Source organism: Pteropus medius, unplaced genomic scaffold, assembly GCF_902729225.1.
Source record: "Pteropus medius unplaced genomic scaffold, Ma_sr-lr_union100, whole genome shotgun sequence".
In the NCBI taxonomy this organism is placed as follows: domain Eukaryota; kingdom Metazoa; phylum Chordata; class Mammalia; order Chiroptera; family Pteropodidae; genus Pteropus; species Pteropus medius.
This window is the reverse complement of record NW_024344370.1, coordinates 21,350,384-21,366,407: the sequence shown is the minus strand read 5'-3', so window position 1 is coordinate 21,366,407 and position 16,024 is coordinate 21,350,384.

The following is a 16,024-nucleotide window of genomic DNA, read 5'->3' as shown; positions in this document are numbered from 1 at the left end:
GGTAATAAAGAGAAAAGAATGATGGATATTTACTCATTTTTCCTCTGAATAGCAAGTTAAAATGATAAAATTTATTTAATTAACTACTTAGGAATTACATTTTTTTTTCAAACTAGACTATACAGGGGAATACTGTCTGAAATGGAACTAGGACTGCAAAGTTTTAATTTTCATTCTCATAGTCTCCAGGGTGAAATCAAAGGGTTTCTTTCTTTCAACAGTTTGAGTGAGATGATATTTTGAGATGCTGACAGATGCCAAAGTACAAAAACAATAAAGAAATATCTCCAAAGAATTTGAAATTTGTTTTTATGCACACAAATGTTTAGGCTTTTTTCTTTCTTTATTCTCTTACTGATTTACAAACAAAACAACACAAAACAAAAACATGTAGGAGAGGCTAAGAATATTCGCCATTCTTCCCAGCCAGAAAAAAGTACACCAGATTTTGTAGTAATCATTTACCAAGCCATACCTTCCCCCAATTCCTTTTTACATATAGTCTTATCTGTTTGATGACAGACAGCCCAATACGAATTAATCCCAAAACCCAACTTTCATGTAAATGAAAGGAATTCACTGAAGAACTCACTACTTTGATTTGATGGAATATGTATTGGAGAATAGGATTCTATTATTTTATTTAATACAATGCTCTATCCAAAATATTTGCACTCATCTTTGGGTCTAGATCTAGAAAATGACAAAATCTCTTGACACAAAATAGAAAACAAAGTGAAATATGCAGATACTGTGTCTTAATGATGTATAAATATTACATGATTCAAATATTCTAATGTTTTACATTACAAAAAATAAAATGTAAGAAGTATTTATAGCTTTTTAGTCATTGCCTAGATGTTTTTAACTCAGCTTGGTCAGTGTGTATAGTGCAAAATTTGTGGACTACAGATACAGATATTTACAGAACTTGGTTCATAAAGTCAAGACTTTACTAAATATGAATCTTGGGTACATTATTCAAAATCTCTCAATCTTGATAACCTTATATGCAAAATAAAAATATTAATAGTATTTTTTCATAGACTACTGAGAATCAAACAAATGTAAAGCACAGTCACAGTGAATAGAACATAGTACATCATCAGTAAATGATAGCTATTATTATTGCCACATCTGAGTTTTAATTCTACACGGAACACTATCTCTTAATGCATAAAATCAGTTCCTGCCTTTTGCATTTTTATTACAGCATTAGAAAAGTGGTTAACTTGTTCAGCTTTTTTCAACTTCTATTTTAAAATGTTGTTGAAAGGAGGCTTTCAATCACTAGTCCTACCATGCTTTATCTTCAAACTGCATCTTAGTTCTTTGTGAACTGAAAATCATGGAAAGACATATTTGAGTTGAAAAGAGGTGATATGATTTGAACAGCAATGTCCAACATAAACACTGTCTATGAATGGCAAGGTGATTTTTGGACTTGTTTACTGAAACATTAAGTGTAGAACAATACTGAGTCTAGCCAATCTTGAGAAATAGGTGTTTTATAATTTCCCTTAAGGAAAAGGCTTTACATGTCAGGAAGGCAGAAGTGAGGGTTAGTTTAAAAATTAGCCAAAATCTGGAAAATAGAAGTGAGATAATAGAATGTAATTCTCAAGGATGCATGGGATTTTAAGGCTTGGAGAATCCAGCGATGAAAATTAGAAACTCGTATCCACTCACTTCTCCTAATTCTAAATGAAGGTTTGGTTAAACAGATTCTCTTTATTTATTTTTTTATTTAAATATAGTTGGTATAATATTATATTAGTTATACTAGTTTCAGTGTATAATATAGTGATTTGACATTGTTATACCTTACGATGTGATCACCTCACTAATTCCAATAATATTCTGTCACTGTGCAAACTTATCATAATAACATCAACTATATTCCCCTTCACCTTTTTCATCCATCCCCTCACATCCTTCTGATAACCATCCCTTTGATCACTGTTTCTATGAACTTTGGATTTTGAAATTTCATACTTACATAAAAGTTGAAAGTAGTACAAAGAATTCTTATATATTTGTGTTGCTACAAATTAGAGGTTCCGAGGTAAAGGGTACTAGGCTCCGGCAGCTGGAAGAAAATGCGGGGAGCCGTAGGCAACTGCAACATAGCTCTTTATTACAGCAAGGGCACAGCCAGCCACCCAAGGCAGCAGCGCCTTTATATACACAGGTTAAACAATAATGGCACACTGCCAAGTTATAGGAGCCCACCCATGCATACTGGACACATAGTTTCAAAAGAGGAGAAGTGCTGACCCACCTCTGCTCTGAGGTTGCTAAGGAGGGAGCCTGACTGCAGCCATTTTTCTCTCTCCACACAATTACCTTTTCCCAGATTCCCCAAAGTAGATATATTAAATAACCACATTACAATTATCAAAATCGGTAAACTAATATCGATACAATATTTTTCAAGTGTTCCACTATTTTCTTTCTTTATGCTTCAGGATTTAATTAAGAACACAAGATACCTTAATTGTCATGTCTCTTTAGACTTCTTTAATCTGGAATAATTTCTCAGTATTTCTTAGTCTTTCATTATGACACATTTAAAGAGTAAAGTTTATTAAATCCCATTCATTTTGCTTCGCCTAATGTTTCTTGAGAAAATTCAAGTTATCTACTTTTGGCAAAGATGTCACAGAAATAATATTTATTCCTCACTTAGTGCATTATATTAAGAGGTCCATGATGTTCATATATATCATTATTAGTGAATTTAGCCTTGGTCATTGGATTAAGGTGGCGCCAGGTTTCTGATGTGCAGATTTAATATTTTTTTCATTTGTAATTAACAAGTATCTTATATGAAGATACTTTAAGGCGATACAAATAATGTTTCCTCTAATATATTTACCCATTAATTTTATCATCTATTGTTAATTATTGACTAGAACAATTATTGTGGTGTTAATCAATGGTAATTTACTATTTCTGTAATCTCTTCTATGTTTATTAATTTAAATTACATTCTCTCTCATTGATGTATTTTTTGATTGTTTATTTGTATTAGTATAGATTCATTTCTTTGTATTTTATTCTGTAAATTATAGTCCATTACCATCATTATTTACTTTTTGCTAAAATTGTTCTTTTGGTGCTTGGGAACCCCTTCCAATTGGATCCCATAAACAGGTCTTCATTTTAGTCATTATATTTTTAGAAAAAAAAACTGTTTTATTAAACAATATTCACATGCTGGAACCTATATTTATTTGGGCTATATTCAGGTGCCACAAGTGAGGAGATGTAGTACAATTAATTATGAACTAAGCCACCAGGATTCTATTCTGTTTAGCTAAAAAACAGTTGTCAGTAAGTTATTTTTTATTCCTCACCTCAGCATTTAAAAAAATCAGTAACAAGAGGGTAGCACACTTCTAACAACAGGGGTTTTTTTTGATTATCAAAATCTGACTCATAAGTACTAGTAATCAGTTGACAGACTTTTTTTCAATAATGATGGGGATGGGAGCTATTCAAAAAAAGTGAGAAAAGATTTTCCTGGAGACTACTAAGAAAAGCAAAGTTGACTCAGAAATGCAAAAGCAGAGCAATAAGACCTAAAAAGGAAGATTTGCTGTAGAATTCTAATTAAAGAAGAGATAGGGTTCTTGGCCTTCTTTTGCATGTAAATGTTAAATAACCTTTAAAAGACAGTATTGAGCCTAACAGTCTACTGTTAAGTTCAGGAAATGGTTGTAATACCAAAAATATAACAGCTAGTTTCACATCCAGAACCAAAGGGAAATAAATTCTTAGATGAAGAAAAAAAAGTATCAATGATGAGTTGAAAAAGTGAGGGAAAAAAAAACTGAAAACTATTTGACAATTAAATAGTATTCAAGAATGACATACAAAATCACGCCATTAAAGAATTTTTTGAAATTAATTAATTGATTTATTTATTTTTTATGATGACATTGGTTAACTAAATCCAAAAAGTTTCAGGTGAACTGTGTGTTCACCTCCTATAGTTGGATTTCTTTCTGTCACCACATATTTGACCCCCTTTACCCTGTATACCTCCCTACTCCTCCACTACCCCCTACCTCTGGTAACCACTAGTCTATATTTCATGTCCATGAGTCTCTGTTTGTCCTGTTCATTCGTTGCTTTTAGGTTTATATCCGCATATAAGTGATAACGTAATTTTCAACTTTTTCTGTCTGCCTTATTTTGCTTAGCATGATTATCTCGAGGTCCATCCATGTTGTCACAAATGGCAGTATTTCATCTCTTCTGATGGCTGAGTAATATTCCATTGTATATATGTACCACTGCTTCTTTAGCCAATCATCTATTGCAGGACACTTCAGTTACCATGTCATGGCCACTGTGATTAATGCTGCTATGAACATCGGTGTGCAAATATCTTTTTGGATATAGGTTTTCAAGTCTTTGGGATAAATTCCCAGTAGAAGGATTGCTGGATCATATGGTAGATCAATTCTTATTATTTTGAGAAACCTCCATACTGTTTTCCATACTGGCTGTACCAATGTGCAGTCCCACCAGCAATGTATAAGGATTCCTTTTACTCCGCATCCTCTCCAACATTTGTTATTACTCTTTCTGTTGATAATAGCTATTCTGACAGGTGTGAGATCGTATCTCATTGTGGTTTTGACTTGCATTTCCCTAATAGCTAGCAATGTTGAGCATCTTTTCATGTATTTGTTGGCCATTTGTATGTTCTCTAGGGAGAAGTGTCTGTTCAGATCCTCTGCCAATTTTTTGACTGGATCATGTTTTTTTTTTTGCTGTTATTGAGTTGTATGATTTCTTTGTATATTTTGGATATTACACCCTTATCAGAGGTGTTGCTTGCAAATGTATTTTTCCATTTGAATGATTGTCTCTTTACCTTGTTGACGATTTCTTTTACTGAGCTGAAGCTTTTTAGTTTCATGTAGTCCTATTCACTTATTTTTGCTTTTACTTCCGTTGCCTTTGAGGTCAAACTGATGAAATCCTCTTTAAGTCCAAGGTCCTTGAGTTTAGTTCCTATGTTTTCTTCTATGCATTTAATTGTTTCAGGTCTTATATTCAAGTCCTTAATCCACTTAGAGTTAATTATGGTCTGTGGTGATAGACAACAATCTAGTTTCATTCTTTTGCAGGTGGCTTTCCAGTTTTCTCAGTGCCATTTATTGAAGAGGCTTTCCTTTCTCCACTGTATATTTTTGGCATCTTTGTCAAATTTTATTTGCCCATATAAATATGGGTTTACTTCTGGACTCTCGATTCTGTGCCACTGGTGTGCGTGCCTGTTTTGCTGCCAATACTATACTATTTTGATTACTATTGCTTTGTAATATAATTTGAAGTCATGCAGAGTGATGCCTCCATCCTCGTTCTTTTATCTCAGGATTGCTTTGATAATTAGGGATCTTTTGTATATCCATACAAATCTGTTGACTTTTTGTTCTATTGCTTTATATACTGACAATGAGATTTTGATGGGGATTGAATTAAATTTGTATAATGTTTTAGGTGATAAGATCCTTTTAACTACGTTGATTCTTTCAATCCAAGAACACAGAATATCTTTCCATTTCTTTGTATCTTCTTCAATGTCTTTTAATAGTCTTTATTTTTCATTATCTAGGTTCTTAACACGTTTCATTAGATTTTTTTCCTAGATATTTTATTCTTTTCATTGCAGTTGCAAAAGGAATTATTTTTTCCACTTTTTTTTCTGACACTTCATTATTAGAGTATAGGAATGCTTTGGATTTTTGAACATTGATTTTGTATCCAGAAATTTACTATATTTGCTTATTGTTTCTGGTAGTGTTCTTGTGAAGTCTTTAGGGTTTTTTTATAGAGAGAATCATGTCATTGGCAAATAGTAACAATTTGACTTCTTTGTTTCCTATTTGGATGCCTTTTATATCTTTCTCCTGTACGGTTGCACGTGCTAGGACCTCCAATGTTATATTGAATAACAGTGGCAATAGTGGACAGCCTTGCCTTGTTCCTGATCTTAGAGGAAATGATTGTAGTTTTTACCATTAAGTATAATGTTGGCTAATGGTTTGTCATATATGGCCTTTATTATGTCAAGGTACTTTCCTTCTTTACCAATATTGTTGAGTGTTTTGATCATAAAGGGATGCTGAATCTTGTCAAAAGATTTTTTCTGCATCTATTGGTATGATCATATGACTCTTATTTTTTCATTTGTTTAGGTGGTATATCATATTAATCGATTTGCATATGTTGAACCATCCCTGTACCTTTGTGATGAAGGTCACTTGATCGTGGTGTACAATCTTTTCAATATATTGCTGTATTCCGTTCCCTGATATCTTATTTAAGATTTTTGCATCTCTGTTCATGAAATATCCATCTGCAATTTTCTTTTTTTGATGTTATCTTTACCAGGTTTTGGTATCAGAGTAATATTGGCCTCATAAAATGAGTTGGGAAGTAGTGTCTTCTCTTCAATTTTTTGAAAAAGTTTAAGGAGAATGTGTATTCAATCTTCTTTGAATGTTTGGTAGAATTAAATGGTGAGACAACTGACCCTGGACTCTTACTTTTTGGCAGGTTTTTAAGAATTTATTCAATTTCCATAGTACTGATCGGTCCATTTAAATTTTCCAGGTCTTGATTCCGTCTAGGATGATTATATTTTTCTAATTACTGGTCCATTTCTTCTAGGTTATTAAGTTTGGTGTTATATATTTTTTCATAGTATTCTTGTATGACCCTTTGTATTTCTGTGGTGTCTGTGGTCATTCCCCTTCTTTCATCCCTGATTTTCTTTATTTTTCTCCTTTCTTTTTCTTCTTTAGTGAGTCTAGCCAGTGGTTCATTAATTTTATTAACCTTTTCAAAGAACCAGCTCCTTGTTGTATTTATGTTTTCTATTGTTTTTATTTTGTTGTTTGTTTTCAAGTTCATTTATTTCTGCTCTAATTTTGACGATCTCTTTCCTTCTGCTGCCTTTAGGCCTCATTTGTTCTTCCTTTTCTAATTTTTTAAGATGAAGCGTTCGGTTGTTTATTTGGACTTGCTCTTGTTTTTAGTGATAGGCCTGTAATGATATGAACTTTTATGACTGTTTTTTCCATGTCCCAAAAGTTTTGATATGTTGTACTATCATTATCATCCGTTTCTATGTATCTCTTGGTCTCTCTTTTTATTTATTCTTTGACCCAGTTATTATTCAGTAGCATGTTGTTTAATCTCCACGTATTTATGGTTCTTTCTGAATTCTTTTTGCAATTGATCTCTAGTTTCAAAGCATTATGATCAGAGAATATGGTTGGTTTGATTTCAACCCTCTTATATTTGTTGCAGTGTTCCAGTATGTGGTTGATTCTTGAGAATGTTCCATGTACACTAGAGAATTTATAAGCAGCTGTTTTGGGATGGAAGTCTCTGTAAATGTCAATTATGTTCAGTTGGTCTAATGTGTCATTTAAGGATGTTATTTCCTTATTGATTTTCTGTTTTGATGAACTGTCCATATATGACAGTGGGGTGTTCAGGTCCCCTCCTACAATAGTATTGTGTCTGTTTCTCTCTTTAGTTCTGTTAGTAATTGCTTTACATATTTTGAGCCTCTCTCTTTGGGAGCACAGATATTAATAGGTGTTATGTCTTCTTGGTATATGATTTCCTTTATCATTTTAAAGTGTCCCTCGTTATCTGTATTTATCTTTTATATTTTGAAGTCTATTTAATCTGATATTAGTACTGTTACTCCTGCTTTTCTCCAAATGCCATTTCCATGAAACATTATTTTCCACCCTTTCACTTTGAGTCTCCATTTGTCTTTGGAGCTGAGATGCATCTCCTGGAGGCAGCATATAGTTGGGTTTTGTTTTTTCATCCTTTCTGCAACTGTTTGCCTATTTATTGGTGAGTTCAGTCCATTTACATTTAGGGCAATTATTGAAATATGAGATCTTCTTATAGCCATTTATCTTTTGCTTTCTGGTAGCTCGGTGTTTCCATCACTTCCTTGTTTTTGTCTTTCTGTTTTCTTTGTTTTGGTTGGCTTTTGTGGTTTTTCCCTGTGGTCCTTCTTCTTTTATGTTTTATACTTTAGTTCTGAATCCTCGGAGTGTGGTTAACATTACAAATATGTAAAGGATAGTTATATATATCGATATCGATATCTATCGATATCTATCTATATATCGATGTCGATGTCGATATAGATATAGATATAGATAGATAGATAGACAGATAGATAGATAGATAGATAGATAGATATAGATAGATAGATATAGTCATCCATTTTCTTCTGTGCATGCCTTATCTCCATTCCCCTTTGTGAATCTGGATTTTTGAATACCCCTTTTCAGCCATTGTTGTCTCAATTTGTCCCTATGTATGCTGAACCTTTATTATTACCTTGCTATAGCAATTCTCTTATTATAAGCTTATAATATCATGTTAGTTTTGGTTGCACTCCTCTGCTTATATTTGCCTGATAGTCACCTTACTCCTAATTGTGTGTTGTTGTTGTTGTTATTGTTGTTGTTGTTGTTGTTGTTGTTGTTGTTGGGGGGAGGAGGGTCATTTGGTTTTAGGTGAGCTGTCTCCTTTTGGCATTTCCTGTAATGCAGGCCTCATAGTGGAAGATTCCCTCAATTTTTGTATGTCTGAAAAGGTCTTAATTTTATCTCCATATCTAAAGGATAACTTAGCTAGATACTTTATTCTAGGCTCGTAGTTCCTTTCACTTAATAGTATAAATATTTGATATCATTCCTTTCTGGATTGTAATGTTTGCGCTGAGATGTCCGAGGATTACCTAATGGATTTTCCTTAATAAGTTACTGTTTTCTTCTTCCTGGGTGCCCTGAGAAATCTTTGTCATTGATTTTCGATAATTTTAATACAATGTGTCTTGGTGAAGGCCTCTTTGGGTTTAAATAATTGGGTGTTCTGTTCACTTCTTGAATTCCAAGCTACAGCTCATTCCTTGGATTTTGGAAATTCTCCACTATTTGTCTGAAAATGCTTTCTAGTCCCTGCTCCTTTTACTCACATTCGTGATAGCTCATGATTCTTATGTTTCCTCTCCTGATAGTATCAGCTAGTTCTTGTATTTCTCTTGCATTATTGTTCCTTCTTCGGTTTCTCTCGTCTTTTCATTTATTTCTAGATTTCTGTCTTCGATATCACTGATCCTTTCCTCCATTTGGTGGACTCTATTTCCCAGGCTTGCTATTTCATTTTTCAGCTCTTGCAGTGTTTTTTTTATTTTTTATTTTTTATTTTTATTTTTATTTTTTTTATTTCCAGAAGGTCTATTCTGTTCTTTTGAGGGTTTCAATCTCCTTGCTCTGCTCATCTAGTTGTTTTTTCAATTCCTGGTATTGTTGATGAATTATTTTGGACCTCATTGATTTTTTTTTCAGGGTGCCATCTTGAATTCTCTGTCATTGAAGTTGCATACTTCTATGTCTTTAAGCTTATTTTCAGATTTTTCTCTTTCTTTCTGAGCTACCTTATCACCTTAGTTGTTCATGGTGTTTAATGGACTATTTCTCCATCTGGACATTATTGGAAATGTATTCTGCTTTGGTAGCTCTTATGAGCAGATCTTACTCTCAGATGTGCTGTTGTGCAGTTTGGGTGTTTTTTGCTGAATTTTAGATGTTCAAGTTATTGTTGTTTAGAAGGGAGAGATCTGGGGACATCTCTCACTCCGCCATGTCTGTCCACCTAAATAACTTTTCCTGATGTATTCAAGTGCAATAAATTTTGCTTATACAACTTCCTTGCATATTGACTTTTACAAGTCCTCAACACGTATATTTTTTTACCTTATTCTTTTTAAATTTTAATTTAATTTTAATTAATTTATTTATTTACTTATTTATTTACTTAATTTTTTATGGTGACATTGGTTAACGAAATCCAATTTGTTTCAGCTGTACACTTTATCTGTAAGGTATATATATGTTTATACTGTGTGTTCACCTCCCATAGATAGATTCATTTCCATCACCACATATTTGACTACCATTACCCCATGTACCTCCCCCCTCCCCTCACTCCCTACCAACTGGTAACCACTAGTCTACTGTCCACGACCATGAATCTCTATTTGTCCTGTTCATTTGTTGCTTTTAGGTTTATATCCCACATATAAGTGATATCATGTAATTTTCATCTTTTTCTGTCTGGGTAATTTCACTTACTATGATTATCTCAAGGTCCATCCATGTCGTCACAGATGGCAATATTTCATCTCGTCTTATGGTTGAGTAATATTCCATTGTATATATGTACCATCTCTTTTTTATCCAATCATCTGTCATAAGACACTTTGATTGCTTCCATTTCCTGGCCAACATAAATAATGCTGCTGTGAACATCAGTGTGCAAATATCTTTTCGGATACGGGTTTTCAAGTCTGTGGTGTATAATCTTTTAAATATATTGCTGTATTCAGTTTGCAATATTTTATGAAGATTTTTACATCTGTGTTCATGAGAGATATCGATCTGCAGTTTTCTTTTTTTGTGTTATCCTTACCAGGTTTTGATATCAGAGTAATAATGGCCTCATAAGATGTGTTGGGAAGTACCACCTCCTCTTTGATTTTTTTGGAAGAGTTTGAGGAAAATAAGTATTAAATCTTCTTTGAATGTTTGGTAGAATTCACTGGTGAAGCCATCTGGCCCTGGACTTTTACTTTTTGGGAGGTTTTTGAGGATTGTATCCATTTCCATACTGCTGACTGGTCTATTTAGATTTTGCATTTCTTCTTGATGCAGTCTAGGAAGGTTGTATCTTTCAAAGTACTGGTCCAATTCATCTAGGTTATTAAATTTGGTGTTATATACTTTTTCATAGTATTCTTGTATGATCCTTTTGTATTTCTGCGGTGTCCATCATAATATTTCCTCTTTCATCCCTGATTTTGTTGATATGTGCCCTTTCTCTTTTTTCTTTAGTGAGTCTAGCCAGGGGCTTGTCAATTTTGTTAACCTTCTCAAAGAACCAGCTCTTTGTTGCATTTATTTTTGTTTTCAATTTCATTTATTTCTGCTCTAATTTTGATTATTTTTTTTTCTTTCTGCTGACTTTAGGCTTCATTCGTCCTTCTTTTTCTAGTTTTTAAAATGAAATGTTAGGTTGTTTATTTTGGCTTGTTCTTGTTTTTTGAGATAGGCCTGTAATGATATGAACTTTCCTCTTATGACTGCTTTTGCCATGTCCCAGAAGTTTTGATATGCTGTACTATCATTATCATTCTTGTCTATGCATCTCTTTATCTCTCTTTTCATTTCTCCTCTGACCCAGTCATTCTTCGGTAGCATGTTTTTATAATCTTCGTATATTTGTAGTTCTTCACACTTTCTTTTTTCAGTTCATCTCCAGCTTCAAAGAATTACGATCAGAGAATATGATTGGTAGAACTTCAACCTCCTTATATTTGTTGAGGCTATCTCTGTGACCCAGTATATGGTTGATTCTTGAGACTGTTTCATGAGCACTAGAGAAGAATGTATAAGCAGCTGTTTTGGGATGAAAGGCTCTGTAAATGTCAATTATGTCCAGTTGGTCTAATGTGTCACTTAAGGATGTTATTTCCTTATTGATTTTCTGTTTGAATGATCTGTACATATCCGAACATGGCATATTTAGTTCCTCTACTATGACAGTGTTTTGTTCTGTTTCTCCTTTTAGTTCTGTTAGTAATTGCTTTATATACTTTGGTCCTCCCTGATAGGGAGCATAGATATTAATACATGTTATGTCTTCTTGGCGTATTATTCCCTTTATCATTGTGTAGTGCCCCTCGTTATCTTTTTTTTAACTTTTTGTTTTGAAGTCTATTTCATTCAATATTAGTACTGCTACTCCTTCTCTCAGAATGCCATTTTCTTGAAATGTCATTTCCCGCTCTTTCACTTTGAGTCTATATTTGTCTTTGGAGCTGAAATGTGTCTCCTGGATCAGCATATCGTTGGGTTTTGTTTTTTGATCCAATCTGCAACTGTTTGCCTATTTATTGTTGAGTTCAGTCTATTTACATTTATGATGATTATTGAAATATGAGGTTTTCCTATAACCATTTTATCTTTTACTTTCTGGTAGCTCGGTGTTTCCATTGTTCCCGGTCCTTGTGTCTGTTGTTGTTGTTGTTGTCATTATTAATAATAATAATGATAATAATAATAATTATTATTGTTTTATGATAATAATAATAATAATAATTGTTTTTCTTGGGTTTTGTGTGTTTTCCCTCTGATCCTTCTTGTTTTATGTTATATTGTTCATTCTCGTAGTAAGTGGAGGGATGGTCCTTCTGGGTTGGGAAATAGGGACTGCAGCTCAGCCTCATGATCTGCAACCATGGTGGATAATAATCAACTGTTGTTTCTCTGCCATCCCCGCTACTCTGCTGTCCCCTCTTCTCTGCTTTCTGCCCTGATGCCTGGACACTATCTTCAGCTACTTGGAGCTCACAGCTCTTCCAGGCAGAGTTGTTCAGGGCACATGCCAACATCTCCCCTCCCTTCCTCCTGCAGTAAGGTCCCACAGAAAGAGGCAGCTTCTTCGTTTCTTCATGTTTACTACCTGACTGCCACGCTCAGACATGCTATTGTGGAATTTAGGTGTTTTTTGTTGAGTTTTAGATTTTCAGCTTATTGTTTTAAAGGGAGAAATCTAGGGATGTCTTTTACTCTGCCATATTTCTGACGTTCTATTTTTATTTTATTCTTACACACAAATACATTTTGAGCAAAAGTCGAAAATATTAAACATGAGGTGAAGAGTTAAAAAAGTACAAATTAGTAGTCGATAGATGGTCACAGGGATGGGGAGCAAGGAGTAGAGAATGCAGTTAGCATTAATGCAATATCTACGTGGAGCTCCAGAGGAGAGAAAGATCAAATAGGGAAATCGTTTTATAAACTATATAAATATCCAACCAATGTACTATATACCTGAAACTAATAATAAGATAAATTTTTAAAAAACAAACAAAGAAGAATATACATGAAATCTCTTTGATATCTTGTGGCAAAAATACATCACATTATTTGAAGAATTATGATTTTATTTCAACCCAGATAGTATGGTAGTAATTCATGTTTCTCGACCTATCTTTTAACAAAAACAATGTTTCATTATGTCAGAATACATTTCCTTTATTATTGAATTCAGAGTAACAACATTTTAAATTAATTTTTATGATTATTAAATTTTTTACAACCAAAAAATTCTTTTTTCTCTTACATATTTGCTAATCTCTTTATTTTTCTTTAATATTTCCCCTGACTTCATTGATATATAATAGAGAATTAGTTGCTCATATTTCCATTGTATAATTCAATTAGTTTTTATCAATTATAGTTGGCATAAAGAGTTTCAGTTGTATGACCTAGAAATCTGAGATCCACATAATTCGCAAAGCATCACCTCATTAAACATATTACCCCTCTTCTTCCTTACATATTTATTACATTATTAACCATCTTCCTCATGGTACATTCTATACCTCCATGTCTATTCTGCAGCTATCTATTTGTACCTATTAATCACTTTGCATTTTCTTCCCATTCTTCCAAATCTCTCTCATATAGTAGCCCTCAAAATATTCTCTGTATCTGTGAGTTTATTACTGCTTTTGTTATTGTTGTTTATTTGTTCTTTAGAGTCCACATGTACATGAAATCATGCAATATTTGCCCTTCTGTACCATCCCATTTCATTCAGCACAATACCCTCTAGATCCAGCAAGGCAGTATCTTTCTCCATCCCCTTTCTTTTAGCCTGTGTGTGTCTTGGAGGCAGCATACGTAAGGGTCTAGTTTTCTTATCTATTCAGCCACTACATCCTTTGGTTGGAGCACTTAATTCTTTTTCATTTGAGGTACTTATTGATAAGAATGTAGTTATTACCCTTTTTTATTCCTGTTTTTGACACATATATTTTCTTCTTAAAGAAGTCCCACCACCATTTCCTGTAATATTGGCTTGGTGTTGATAAATTCCTTTAGCTTATTTTTGTCTGGGAAGTTCTTTATCTGTCCTTCGACTCTAAATGATACCTTTGCTGGGTAAAGTGTTCTTGGTTGTAGTTACTTGCATCTGATTCAAGTAACTCAGAAGAAATGGAAAGAAAAAAGCAAGAGCAATGGCAAGTTGTGTCCTGTCAGCAATAACGAAAATAACAGATGAGCATGTGTAATCCATTATACACATTTTACACTATCTACCTCCTTTGTGAACCAACATTTCTGTGTATTAATACAGCTGCCCATTTTCTAATCAGGATGATTGAGGAATGGGTAAATTTCAACCATTTACCCAAACATTTTTATAGGAACTGAGAAATAGAGTTGTGCTTCATAGATGGAGACTCCCAGGAAAATTCTGAGGTGAGGAAAGGAGATGTGGGGACTGAAATTACAGAATTCCTGAAAGATGTTCAATAAGAGTAGGAAGAAACTGCAGTTATTAAATCTATATCTTCCAGTTTTTAGTCCTTTAATCCTGTTGTGCTCCCTTGAAATTTTAAAAGACTTTTAGGACATAAATATAAAAACTACAATATGTCATTATTAGAATAAATTAAAGATAGTTGAGACAGCCCAAATTTTACTTCCCCTTCAAATTTAGCTCCAATCTTTGCTCCTCCCAAAAAAGTCTTCCCCGGGTCACTTTAGACCAAAGGCATATGTTCTTCTCTGAACTTTTCTGGATCTTATTTTTTATCACCCATTGTGAGGCAGATGATTAATCATATTGCCTTGCAGAAACTCACATTTTTTCTAAATTTCTGTTTTTGTATTATTTTGGCTTTTCACATGATTACACCTTTTCTGGCTCTAGATGACAAGCTCTTGAGACTAGAGTTCTTTTGATGCTTTTTAGCATCTCTCCAATACTTACTCCGAGTGTCTCACATATAGAAACTCTTAGTATAAGTGTATTGACTAATTGTAAATAATCAGGAATCAAAAAATATGGAAACTACTAAAGAGGAAAATTCTGCTAGAAATCCTAAAGATATTAACCAGATCAGGAAACTGAAAGCATATAAAATAAAGATATGGACTTTTGGAACTCTAACTGATTACTTTCTTAAATATGTTCTTATTTATAGTTACTAATGTTAATTATTACCACATGCAATTTTAATTTAAAACTTAGTTTCCTTTAGCAATAACCCCAAGGCAAGTTGAACATTCCATTAATTGATTCTAAACTCTATTTTAATCATTTTAACGTTATTCTTTTCCATAAATCATATCAATATTTTAAATATTTTTTCTTTGCAATAAAAATAAACTTTTTCTCTAAATATATTATTACCGATGTGTGAAACTGGGGTTATGATTCATAGAATCCTCAATTTATTTTAATAGAGGAAATTCTGATGTCAAAAGAAAGATTTGTTTCCTATTTTTAAGTTAATATCTGTTTTACACAGGCTTCACTTGTTAGACCAGAAATATTAAAGACAGAACACGATCCAATGTTATTCAAGTTTTAATAAAAAACACTGAACAATGGATATTAATATTATCCACTATTTTGAACTGTCTTTGTGTGCCAAGATTGTCTATGGTAAATATTTTATATGTAAAATTATTTTTATTTTAAGAATATCTTTATGAAGATAATTACTGTTACTAATCTCATTTTATAAGTAAAACTACTGAGCACAAGATCATCCAACTAGAAAATTCTAGAGCTAGGATTTGAATTCCAGTTTGTTCAGTCAGGGATCCCAAATCCTTAACTGTGTTATCATGCTAGAAAGAACAAAGAGAGATAATGGCCATATGCCAGACAATGACTATCTGTGCTTGATTGAATGGATGATCTTTAACAGGCTGAGCACTGAAAGCATGAAACTAGACCAACTACTAATGGGTCACATGGTGGTTGAGAAATTGAGACAGACTCTGTTACAGGTATAAAGAAAATCTAGTCTAGAAGTACAATGTATACCCATAGGATATGGTCAAAGACAACAGGAAGTTAAGCCAAAATAGCATCACTTATT